This window comes from Carassius auratus, unplaced genomic scaffold (genome assembly GCF_003368295.1).
Source record: "Carassius auratus strain Wakin unplaced genomic scaffold, ASM336829v1 scaf_tig00007301, whole genome shotgun sequence".
NCBI lineage: Eukaryota > Metazoa > Chordata > Actinopteri > Cypriniformes > Cyprinidae > Carassius > Carassius auratus.
The window spans coordinates 241,406-253,574 of NW_020523831.1; the positions used below are offsets into that span (position 1 = coordinate 241,406).

The following is a 12,169-nucleotide window of genomic DNA, read 5'->3' on the forward strand; positions in this document are numbered from 1 at the left end:
AAGCAAACTCAAGTACACATGTGGTTTCAGATGTTCCTACATTTTTTTGTTGTTGTTGTAAATTTAGAATTCATTTTAGTGTGAAACTAATAAATAAATCATGATTTCTGAGTGAAAATGCAGATTAGTGGTTAGTGAATGAGACCCATTGTCTTGTCTGTGACATTTTTCAGTTATTGAATCACTTGACTTTTACATGCTGATTGCGTCCAAGACAAATCCCCAAAATGGAACAATAATGTGTATTGTTGTCTGTTATTCTGAAACTGTGTTACCATCATCATTTCTGTCTTCTTTGCAAAAAAAAGAATTATTATTATTATTATTGACTTAAAGCAAGCATACAGGTCCTTCTAAAAAGAAATAGCATATTGTGATAAAAGTTCATTATTTTCCATAATGTAATGATAAATATTAAACTTTCATATATTTTAGATTCATTGCACACCAACTGAAATATTTCAGGTCTTTTATTGTTTTAATACTGATGATTTTGGCATACAGCTCATGAAAACCCAAAATTCCTATCTCAAAAAATTAGCATATCATGAAAAGGTTCTCTAAACGAGCTATTAACCTAATCACCTGAATCAATTAATTAACTCTAAACACCTGCAAAAGATTCCTGAGGCTTTTAAAAACTCCCAGCCTGGTTCATTACTCAAAACCGCAATCATGGGTAAGACTGCCAACCAGAAGGCCATCATTGACACCCTTAAGCGAGAGGGTAAGACACAGAAAGAAATTTCTGAACGAATAGGCTGTTCCCAGAGTGCTGTATCAAGGCACCTCAGTGGGAAGTCTGTGAGAAAGAAAAAATGTGACAAAAAAACACTGCACAACGAGAAGAGGTGACCTGACCCTGAGGAAGATTGTGGCGAAGGACCGATTCCAGACCTTGGGGGACCTGCGGAAGCAGTGGACTGAGTCTGGAGTAGAAACATCCAGAGCCACCGTGCACAGGCGTGTGCAGGAAATGGCCTACAGAGAAGCAGCACTGGACTGTTGCTCAGTGGTCCAAAGTACTTTTTTTTTGGATGAAATCAAATTTTGCATGTAATTCGGAAATCAAGGTGCTAGAGTCTGGAGGAAGACTGGGGAGAAGGAAATGCCAAAATGCCTGAAGTCCAGTGTCAAGTACCCACAGTCAGTGACGGTCTGGGGTGCCATGTCAGCTGCTGGTGTTGGTCCACTGTGTTTTATCAAGGGCACGGTCAATGCAGCTAGTTATCAGGAGATTTTGGAGCACTTCATGCTTCCATCTGTTGAAAAGCTTTATGGAGATGAAGATTTCGTTTTTTTGGCACGACCTGGCACCTGCTCACAGTGCCAAAACCACTGGTAAATGGTTTACTGACCATGGCATTACTGTGCTCTCCTGACCTGAACCCCATAGAGAATCTGTGGGATATTGTGAAGAGAAAGTTGAGAGACGCAAGACTCAACACTCTGGATGAGCTTAAGGCCTCTATCGAAGCATCCTGGGCCTCTATAACACCTCAGCAGTGCCACAGGCTGATTGCCTCCATGCCACGCCGCATTGAAGCAGTCATTTCTGCAAAATGATTCCCGACCAAATATTGAGTGCATAACTGAACATAATTATTTGAAGGTCGACTTTTTTTGTATTAAAAACACTTTTCTTTTATTGGTCGGATGAAATATGCTAATTTTTTTGAGATAGGAATTTTGGGTTTTCATGAGCTGTATGCCAAAATCATCAGTATTAAAACCATAAAAGACCTGAAATATTTCAGTTGGTGTGCAATGAATCTAAAATATATGAAAGTTTAATTTTTATCATTACATTATGGAAAATAATTAACTTTTATCACAATATGCTAATTTTTTGAGAAGGACCTGTACATGTTTGTTTTTATTTGCTTTTTGTAAGTTTTCATTTGCATGTTAGTGTTAATCTCTGGCATTTTTAATTCATTGTCTCAAAATTAGCATAGAATAAGTGTATTTAAGTTCAGGCTGTGATAGTATAGGTTTGTTTAAATGACTAACCCAGCACTAATAATCATTCACTGGTTTTCCACATCTCTCAGTTAATTCTAAAAGAATACACACACACACACACACACACACACACACACATACATATATATATATATATATATATATATATATATATATATATATATATATATACTGTAAACCTGTTTCTAAAGTCAAACAAACACTCCAGCTGACATATGGTCTCTAATGGAAAGATATAACCGGTGACGCTGCAAGATTCTGTTATTGTGCTTCAGCTGCATGTACAGGAAAGGAAAATGGGGGTGGTTTCTCTTTCTGTCCGTGTGTAACAGACAGCTGTACAGAGAGTGCTGTGATTGCATTCTACCAGGCTGTACTTGGTACCAAAAGACGCTTTTCTGACAGTACTAAATATATGGGGAAAAGTGCACTGGCTGCAGGCCTTAGAAAGGCAGACACTAGAATACAGGCTGGTATGTCAAGTATGTGAGCAATCCATAGGGCCATCTGTGTATGCCTGCTAAATAACCAAAGAAAAAGAGAAAAATAAAGAAAAGTGATTACACTGGACACCAGTGTCACTGGGTTTATTTGTATTTATTATTTTTTTATCTGAACTGTGTTGCACATCTTTGTATAGGCATGCGTTTTTTTCTTGTTCTCCAAAAATTAGCTAGATCTGACAAATACCGCCTTTTGAAAACATTCTTGGAAGGTTTTTTTTTTTTTATGCAAAAGTTTAATTTTAGGCTTTAGGTTAGAGTCAGCCTATAGTAATCATAATTAACTTTATGTAAAAACAATATATGCGTAAGCTATATCCTAATTCAGATGCAAACATGTTTTTTAAAGATGTTCTCACAACATTTAGGGCAATATGTTAAAAAATTACTTGCAAGGATGTTGTGCTTTAAATCTGCTGGTCAGCCATTTATGTGAACGGAATAATTTCATACATCATTACGCTAGTGACTACAGTAGACAATTCATGAACAACTGGACAATTCATCAGCTGGACAAAATTGTTCTGAAAGTAAATCCAGCAATATCGTTGCTCTGTATCGTTTCTCCATTGCTGTTATATAGTTGTTGAGTTATACTTTATAGTACAGCTGTTCTTCTTGGTGCAAGTGGGCCTTTACAGTTTGTATCACTCCGCTTGTCTGTGTTTCTGCATTCCAGACAGATTTTGGCCAAAATCTAAGCCACTCGATATTAACTTTTTGTTTATTGAACCACTGCATGAAAACAATATCACACACAATATATCACCCTTTCTCATGTCATATTGCTATATGAAATTTGTTTCCATCCACTGGTCAAAATAATTCCTTTCATTTCTACTTCATTTCAGGTGATTTCAACTTGACTCAAAAAGAGCTTCCAGGCTGTAACTTTAATTTCACTTTAAATTAAAGGCTTCAGTTAAACTACATTTCAGTTTTAGTGGGTTGAAATGTTTGCAGTGTACATCTATAAGGCATTCTCAGTAATATAGATTCGAAGGTCTGTGTGTAAACCGTATTGACTTTGTTAACCCTGAAGCCAAGCTCTTCTTCTAGACAGAGGGAGAAACATTGAAGAGCTGATGATTTATCTCCACCATTACTCAACACACCCTACAGCCATTCTGCCAGAGATGTTCTCTCTCTGTGTGTATGTGTGTGTGTGTATGTGTGGTGTGCCAGAGGATATGAGATTCATTTAAAGGCCACCCTCCAGCCACACTTTTGTCAATGTTGTATTTAATTCAGACATATTTTCTGTACATTCTCTTGCCTTGTTTTGATCAAATGTCACCTGCTCCTCATATCCTCTATTCTTTTATTCTCCCTCTCTTTTTCTCTCGGCTGGGGAGGAATAATTCTCTGGAATGTTCCCCCTGTTCTCTGGTTGCAGTAATGAATACCAGCTTTGGTACGTTAAATTTTGTCTAGACCTGAAGCGTGTACACCTCTCTCTCTCTCTCTCTCTCTCTCTCTCTCTGTGTGTGTGTGTGTGTGTGTGTCCTTCTTCTGCTGATTGAGAATTTGTGATACAATTATAATGATGCTATATATAACCCACACGCTGTTCCATATATGTCTCCTCATTTTTATTATCTGCGCTCAGATCTTTTCCTATTACTTTTTCCTTGTAGACTAATTATGTAATGCCTAAAATTGGATCATTTTTTTTTATCATTTTGAGAGGTGGCTTCATTTCCGCAGATGAGAAGTAACAAAAAGCGTAACAGAGTATTTGTGTGTGTGTGTGTGTGTGTGTGTGTGTGTGTGTGTGCTTAGAGTAATATGTGTGGCGAGAGTCTGGAATGTAGATGATTTGTCTTGAGGAATTCAGCATATGGAATTGTTATCACAGATGTGGCTGTGTGGAGTAACCATCCGTCTGAGAGTATATAAATAAAAGCAACGCTTTCTTTTTCTCTTTCTTCTCAACCAAATTCATTTGTCACTTTTGTGCCACAGTAATGTCTTCAGCTGTATCAACAGTGATATCTACTTTGAGCTCCTTCCATCATTTCCAACCCCCCGTCTCTCTGCCTGCTGCCTCTGTTGATGTTGCTCATCATTAATTTGAGCTAGGTTAATGGCTCTCTGCTAGATAACCATCAATTTAGAGGCTTTGAATTCAATAGCTTGTAGCTAAAGCTTTGCTTGCAGACGAACCAGTAGGAATAAGACTTTGATGTTGGCTTAGATATGAAAGTGTGTGTGCAACTGAGCAGATTTTTTTCCCCAAAGCCTGACAGAACACAAGACCAGAAGAGGAAGGCGTTGTGGTGAGAAGGGACTTCACTGCTTCGCTTCCAATGAATAATTTTTAGTTTATTATACAGAGACAACTGAAAATTTGACATTTGTAGTTTGATTCTCCAAAGAAGTTAAAGACAACATGAAAAAAGTATTGTATTTAATTTCTAAAAGGATTATTTTAACCCCCCCCCCCCCTAAAAAAAAACATTGGTGGAAATGTACTCAACTTCAAGCCATCCACAATCGGTTTGTTTTATCTAAACCGATTTAGAGAAATTTTGCATTAGATCACTTGCTCACCAACGGACCACCTGCAGTGAATGGGTGCCGTCAAACAGCTGAAAAAACTATGCAATAATCCACAAGTAATCCACATGACTCCAGTCCATCAGTTTACATCTTGTGAAGAGAAAAGCTGCAATTTTGTGAGAAACAAATCTATCACTGAGGCATCCACAGGTCTACAACTTTAAGATGTTTGGCCAAAAATACAAGTTCATAATCCATAATAACGCTTCCTCCTGTGAAAAAGTTGACAACATCCCCTATTGACAACATGCACGGACATATCGGTTTAGAACTGTTTTCACTGGTAAACGGTACTTGTTCTGTGTATTTTTCTTTGATGATTCAGATTAGATGACTTTTCCACTAGAGAAAGCAATATTACGAATAGAGGACTTATATTTCGGCTGAAAGAAATGGATTAAAGTTAATACATCTTTATTATTATTGTTTTTGTTTATGATAAAGCAAAATTAAAAATATGTAAAAATCTAGTTTAACATATATCAAGTTCTTAGTAATTTCCTATTTGTATTCATGTTGGTTTCAGAAAATATTATACTCTAAGAAACATTTTGAGTTAAAGTGTTGTTCCTGTTTTTTTTTTTTTTTTGCAAGATTACCAGAAAAAAGGATCATCATGTCATTAACCCTAATGCTATCCAATAGCCAAATAGCAATTAAGTTTACCTTCATTCTGTAATGCCCACTTTTCATCATTCACTTTTTTCCTGCCCTATGTTTTTTGAGCTGAATATCCTGTTTCACTCTTACACACTTAATACATTTTCATCCAGATCTCTGAGCTTGTTTTCATGGGCAGTTTAATATATGGAAACCACATTGTATTCTATTGCAAAACATAAAAAAATAAGCTCAAGTTATAATGGGTGCTGGAATGCGATTGCAATATTTATTTGCAAGTGTAACTGCTTTAACTTTATCGTAATGCTGAGTAATTGGCCATTGCAAAGATGGAGTGTGTGATTACACTGTGATGCTTCGAGCTCTGGGGAACTTTGATAAAATAAACAACCCCCTTTCTTCTTCAATGGTGGATGACCCAGGAGAGAAAGAACGTCAGAGGAAGAGAGGGAGGGATGGTGGTGAGGCGGTATGCATGGGCGGAAAACAGGATGGGTAAAGAGAATGAAAAGACTGCGGAGCAGAAAGAAAAACAGAGCTAAAGAAAAACAAACCCTGACATCATGGAGTAACTTGGAAACTGAATGTAGGTCAAACCCAACCTGGTTTTAATGTTACTGTATTACACATGAGACACTTTTTCAGGCAGATAATCAAATCAGATGGCTGAGGAAAAAATATATATTTAACAGAAATCTGATCAAAACACAGTGTGCTTTCAACACCCCAAATCTGTCACTATATACTCACCCTCAGTTTGTTGCAACCTGAAGAGTTTCTTTGTTCTGCTCAACACACAAAAAAAGATGTTTTGAAAAATGTTGGTAACCAAACAGTTTCTGGTCCCAATTCACTTTCATAGTATTTTTCAAAATAAGAAACACATACGGGTTTGGGAAAACTTGAAGGTGAGTAAATTATGACAGAATTTTAATTTTTGACTGAACTATTCCTTACTATTCCTTTAATTGATCTCGTTTGGCTTTCCATCAAGGCGAAAGAGCACTGGGACATCCAGCATTTGAGGCAATGTGAAAAACGACTGACTCACGCTTATGGGTGTCGGTTCAGAGAGGTTACCCTGACACACATCCACTGTAAATCTCAACATGCAAATCCACATATGAGATTAGCACCACGAGGCCAAAAGATATGGTTGCTGTGTGTCAGAGACTCTGAAATCACCACCATATTGTTTTACTTTAGAAAAGCAGGAACATTTATATATATATATATAAAAAAGGAAAAGCAGTAAATGATGCTTACAGTATAAACCGCCAATTACACAAGGGCTTGAATAAAGGAGATGCCCACACAAACAATATGCCCCTAGCGGGTCAACATAATTTAGGTATGGAAATGAAACTCCTTGGGAAGATTTTGTGTGAAAGGTTGATTAATTCTGGAGCGTCACGCATGTGTGGTTGTCGGTGCCTGATGGCCGTGGGTGGCTGAGCTGCAGAGAAAAGGATTCAGATCATTAGCGAAACCACAGGTCATTTACAGAGCCCACAGTCTGATCTCTCTGACACTATTCTTCATTGTTAAAACACTGTATCCACAGCTTGTGTCTCCACAGGCTTCAAATAGCCCAGATTTGGTGGACCTGGAGAGACGCAGCTCAGGGGGTACTACACATTAATATCTGCAAGAGCCATTTGCCAAAGTGTGCATGTGTTTTCTGGAAATGCAATGATATATCAGTTGGATGACAAAAACCTTGATATTTACTTAACCAACTTTTGTGGTTTAAAAAATGTAAGCCAGAAATTCATGGATCTGGTAATGCCAAACAGTTTTGATTCCCGTTCACTTCCATTGCAATTTTTGTGAAAGTCAATGGGAACTGAAACTGTTTGGTTACCAACGTGGTTCCATAGAAGAAAGTTGGTTTCTATAGGTTTGTATCGACATAAGGGTGAGTAAATAGTGATATCATTTTCATTTTGGGGTAAACTATCCCTTCAAAACCTTCTTATATTATTTTGTATTCTGTAAATTTTAGACATTAAATTATTGACATTGTTTCCCGACAAAATGTATAATAATAATAATAATAAAATAAGAACTAAAAACAAAATGAATCATTCCACATAGATGTCTGAGCATTTGATTCTTCCTGATATGTTTCTATTAGTATTTGATTTGCCATTTGAGTATTGAATTATAGTTTTAATTATGACAGGGTTGTACTGGATTGACAATTAAATGTCAAACAGAAATTACATTACATTTCTGTTACAGTTTTAGTTTTTGATTTAACATTTGTTTGGCCATTTTGATATATTTTTTTTTGTTTTTTGTTTGGAAAAAAAATCTATTTTGTTTAAACTCACCTTTGCAGCTTGCTACCTGTACCCACAACCACTTCAGGAATCATTTTACCTAACTATGTATTTTGCATATTTGTACTGATTTGGTATGTCTTCGTATTCTATTCATATCTTTGTAACGAGTGTTGTGATTTGTAGTGATTTGCATAGCAGTAGGATCTGTATTCAAAAGGAGCGCACTGGCCCTTTAAGGCTGAGAAACTGCACTTGACGTACAGCCGACTCTTGCTTTGCCAGCAGCAGTCAGTCAGTCAGTCACACGGAGTCGAGTCACATCTCTGAACCGTGGAGATTCTCTTTCAGTCGCTTTGTGTATTTACAGCCACTGCTGCGAAAAACGACTAGACAGAATGGGCACGAACTGCTCTTCTCGAATCACAGCCTTTTGGAGATAAGAGGGCGGAAACGAGAGTAAAACAGACAGAAGAGAGAGGAAAAACAGACGAGGAACGCGAGAAGGCCGAACCCATCGACGGAGCGCGAGAGCAGCCTAGTTTCTCACGCGACGGGCGCGCGGCGCTCCAGTGGATTTGCGGCTCAAACCGACAAGGACGAAAACACGCCCTTTGCAAACCGTACATGTGGATTATTCGCGGAAATTTCTTAATTTCTTTCTCCTCAGAAACTACATAAAAGTCTGGTAACGATAGATCTTCACCTTCCACGGAGAGGTAAGTTACTACAAGACATTTTGCCAACGAGTCTGTCAGTCGTTTATTGGTTTTTAATGGAGCTGAGACTCTTCTCAGAGCCGTTGTCGAAGTAACGGGGCTTTTCTGTGCCTTAACGGCCATTATTCCTTCACTGAACCCCTGCTACACTGAACGAGCCTCTCGTAAAAACTGGTCGGCTAGTTAGCATAGCTAGCGGGGCTTTTGATATAACGTTAGACGGAATGCTGCTAAATTACGTCCGACTTGTTACGTCATGTGTTTAATCGGTTTCTAGCATTATAAACGATGTTTTGTAAAGCATACAGCCTGCCGTTGAGCGGTTTTTTGGGGGTTGGCTGTCGAGTTAGCCGAGTTAGCTCGGTTCGTGTGTTAAATGTTATTGATTGCTTGTTCTGTAGTAACGCTGCCGGGTGCAAGCTGAGAATTATGTTTATAGTTTCAGTCTGTTTTGGATATGTTTCTTTGATGTTAATCAGATTAGATCCGTGCTATGAATAATATTTTGTTCAACATCTTATTATTGAATGTGTCCAGAGGAGGGAATCTTTACTTGTGTTTATAAACACAAAAAAACTTTATTTATCTATGTAAGTATATATACATGCATCTTTATATATATGCCTGTGTGTGTGGTTGGCAACAGTTTTTAAATATATATATATTTTTTAATCAGACATTGGCACCACTCACTCACTCACGGTTCCTCCCCCCAGCCTCTCAAATGTGTATGCCCCCAGTATAAAGATAACATTTAAGGTATAAAGACCAATAGTGCGTGGGAATAGCATTCAGACTTTAACAGTATGTGGTTTGTGAGCCCATATTCAGAGCTACATTGTTCATGAAACACTTTACAATTCTCTACACTGCCTCACTTTTCTATTGTATTCAAATGAATCAGAGACTCTGGCTTCCTTCATTGTACTGTAAATATCACTAGGAAAGTGTTGAAAAATCTTACATGATAAACATGACGGGTAACGCCTCCTTCACAAAGCTCTCTAACACCTTCATATCCCACTGGTGTTGAGCCTGGAACTACAGTCGCCCACTTTCCATCTCGGATGTTGTTATTAAGGGTCAATAAATCATAGTGGATACCAAATGCTTGTCAACAGCTGTTGATTTGCACATGAAAGGCAGTGGAATGTGAAAAATGGGGGCCACACAGCTTAAGTGTATTAGTTTAATTGGACATGGGCCAGCAGAGGGATTTTTTTTCTCTTGTGCAGTATTCTTTCCCACTGTACATTAAAAGAGAACAAAGCACAGTGTCATAAGTGGACCAGCGAGATGGCTGAACCCAAAACAGAACTGGCCTCAGACAACCTCTTTGCTCCACAGGGCTTTCAGGACTCATGGCCAGAAAACAACAGATTTGTTTTGGACTCATATCCACTCCAGTTCCACTCCTCTGTGCTGTGTAATGAGTAATGATATTCTTTCTCTCTCTCATCACTGCTCCATGCAGATTGTTGATAAGCATTGAAAAGAAATGGGGTTGCCTTTTAAGCTTTGTCTGGTGAAATGTGGAGCTAGTTTACCACTTGATCTCGGTTTTCAAAATGTTTTGCACAGACTCTAATACTTGGTGCACAGCAGTTTTGCAGCTGCAAGCTTTGTTACAGCCGGCCTTTTCGTTAATTCATGTCAGATGCTTTGTTCTACTTATATGAACGCCGGAACATGCTTGAGTACTATTCAGAGACAAGATAAGGATGGCTTACAAAGAGTTCGTCCTTGACCGTTCTTCATTTTGATAAATGAACAGCTAGAGTGGAACATAGATGGCAAATAACTGTATGCAAAATGCTTTCTTTGTAAGCAGGCTTCTAGGCTTGTCATCATGCCGTCCCTCTTTGTATTGACTATGGTGGACTTCTTTGCTGAGTTGGCTGTGTGTTGCATTGGTTGGGTTTTGCCCCTGCTGCAGTGCTGTCTACATAAGGCTTAAGAAGAACGGTTCCTCCTGCAGTCACTGTGTATTGAAAAATGTTGTTCTTTCATAATGGAAGAGTGCTTTGTTTTGTGCTATTATATGTGTTAATCTACATCAGCCTTGTTCATGTAGACAGCATTTATATATTATTTTCATTTTTATATATTATACCCTACCATTCGGATTTGAGGTTGGTATGATTTTTTAAAAATGTTTTTGAAATAAGTTTCTTATGCTCATCAAGGCTGCATTTATTTGATCAAAAATACAGTAAAAACAGTAATATTGTGTAATAATATTACAATTTAAAACATCTCTTTTCTATTGGAGTATTTTATTCCTGTGATGGTAAATCTGAATTCTCAGCAGATATTACTTCAGTCTTCAATGTCACATTATATATCATAAATCATTCTAATATAAAGGTTTGCTGCTCAAGAAAACAATTGCATTGTCAATGTTAAAAACATTAATATTTTACTCTTTTCTGGTACTTTTTCCAGGAGTCTTTGAGGAATTGAAAGTTCAAATGCATTTGTTTGAAATAGAAGCCTTTAGTAACATTATTAGTGACTTAACTGTAACTTTTGATCAATTTAGTGCGTCATAGTTGGATAAAAGTATTAATTTATTAAAAGAATAATAATTTGTGGATTATTTACATTGATTCAAAGTTGTATGGTAAATACCTTATCTGCTTTTTACCTCCTTTAAATGAAAGAAAGTATTTCTTGTTTGCTTAGACTAACAGATAACACCACATTATACATTCTAGTTAATTAACATCAGTTTTTGATTTAAAGAACACTTAATTTTAATTGTCCACCCATTGTTTTTTTTTTTTTTTTTTTTTTTTTTTTTTTACCAATTTCATTAAGTATTTTTTCAGGCCTTTTGGATCAGTGAATAGCCCTTTTAGAAAGTGGGCTATAAGCTTTCTACTTTCGCTGATCTTTGTGTTCAGTTTTCTTGCTTGCTATCATCAGCAGTTGTGTCACATCAGATACAGTTTGATAAGGCTGAATTGCTGGAGTTCCCCTAATGGTGGGATGATATCAGAGTGATGTAACTGCTAGTGTTATATGTGTAGTGTGTTTGTTAGCTCAGTGAGGCAATAATACTCCATATCAGCAACTGATAGCACCATATCTGTTGAGAAGTTTATGCAGATCATTTGTGTGTGTGTGTGTGTGTATATGTATATATATATGGCCAAAATATTTAGTTTTGACACATTAAGAGAGACACATTTTTAATGTTACTTAGATATAGCTAGAAGTAAAAAAAGATTTCAAAGTTTTAAAGGACTGAATAGATGACCTATTTGAGCAAAACTACACAGTAACAATAACAGAGCTGTGATGTTTGTTTTATACAAAATGCACTATTGCAAAGCATTACTTAATACTAATTTATGACTTGATTTTATCAGAATTGAGCCTGACTGATCCTATTATTAAAGGCAGAGTTTTGGACTAACTCCCATGGCATCTGTCCTGCACTAGTGGTGGTCAGTGAGTGTGCTGTGAGTGTTGTAAACATGTGCCCATA

General features: G+C 37.2%; 1 protein-coding gene across 4 annotated transcripts in view; it reads left to right on the forward strand.

Moving 5' to 3' along the window:
* The first annotated feature begins 8,235 nt into the window (after nt 1-8,235).
* The window catches only part of LOC113071421 (nuclear receptor corepressor 2-like), a 107,148-nt gene continuing 103,214 nt past the window's right edge, over nt 8,236-12,169 (forward strand). For all 4 annotated transcript variants that reach the window (XM_026244762.1, XM_026244765.1, XM_026244764.1 and 1 more), the window contains exon 1: nt 8,236-8,676. The gene's annotated coding sequence lies outside the window, so the exon portion shown is untranslated. The remainder of the gene's footprint in view (nt 8,677-12,169) is intronic.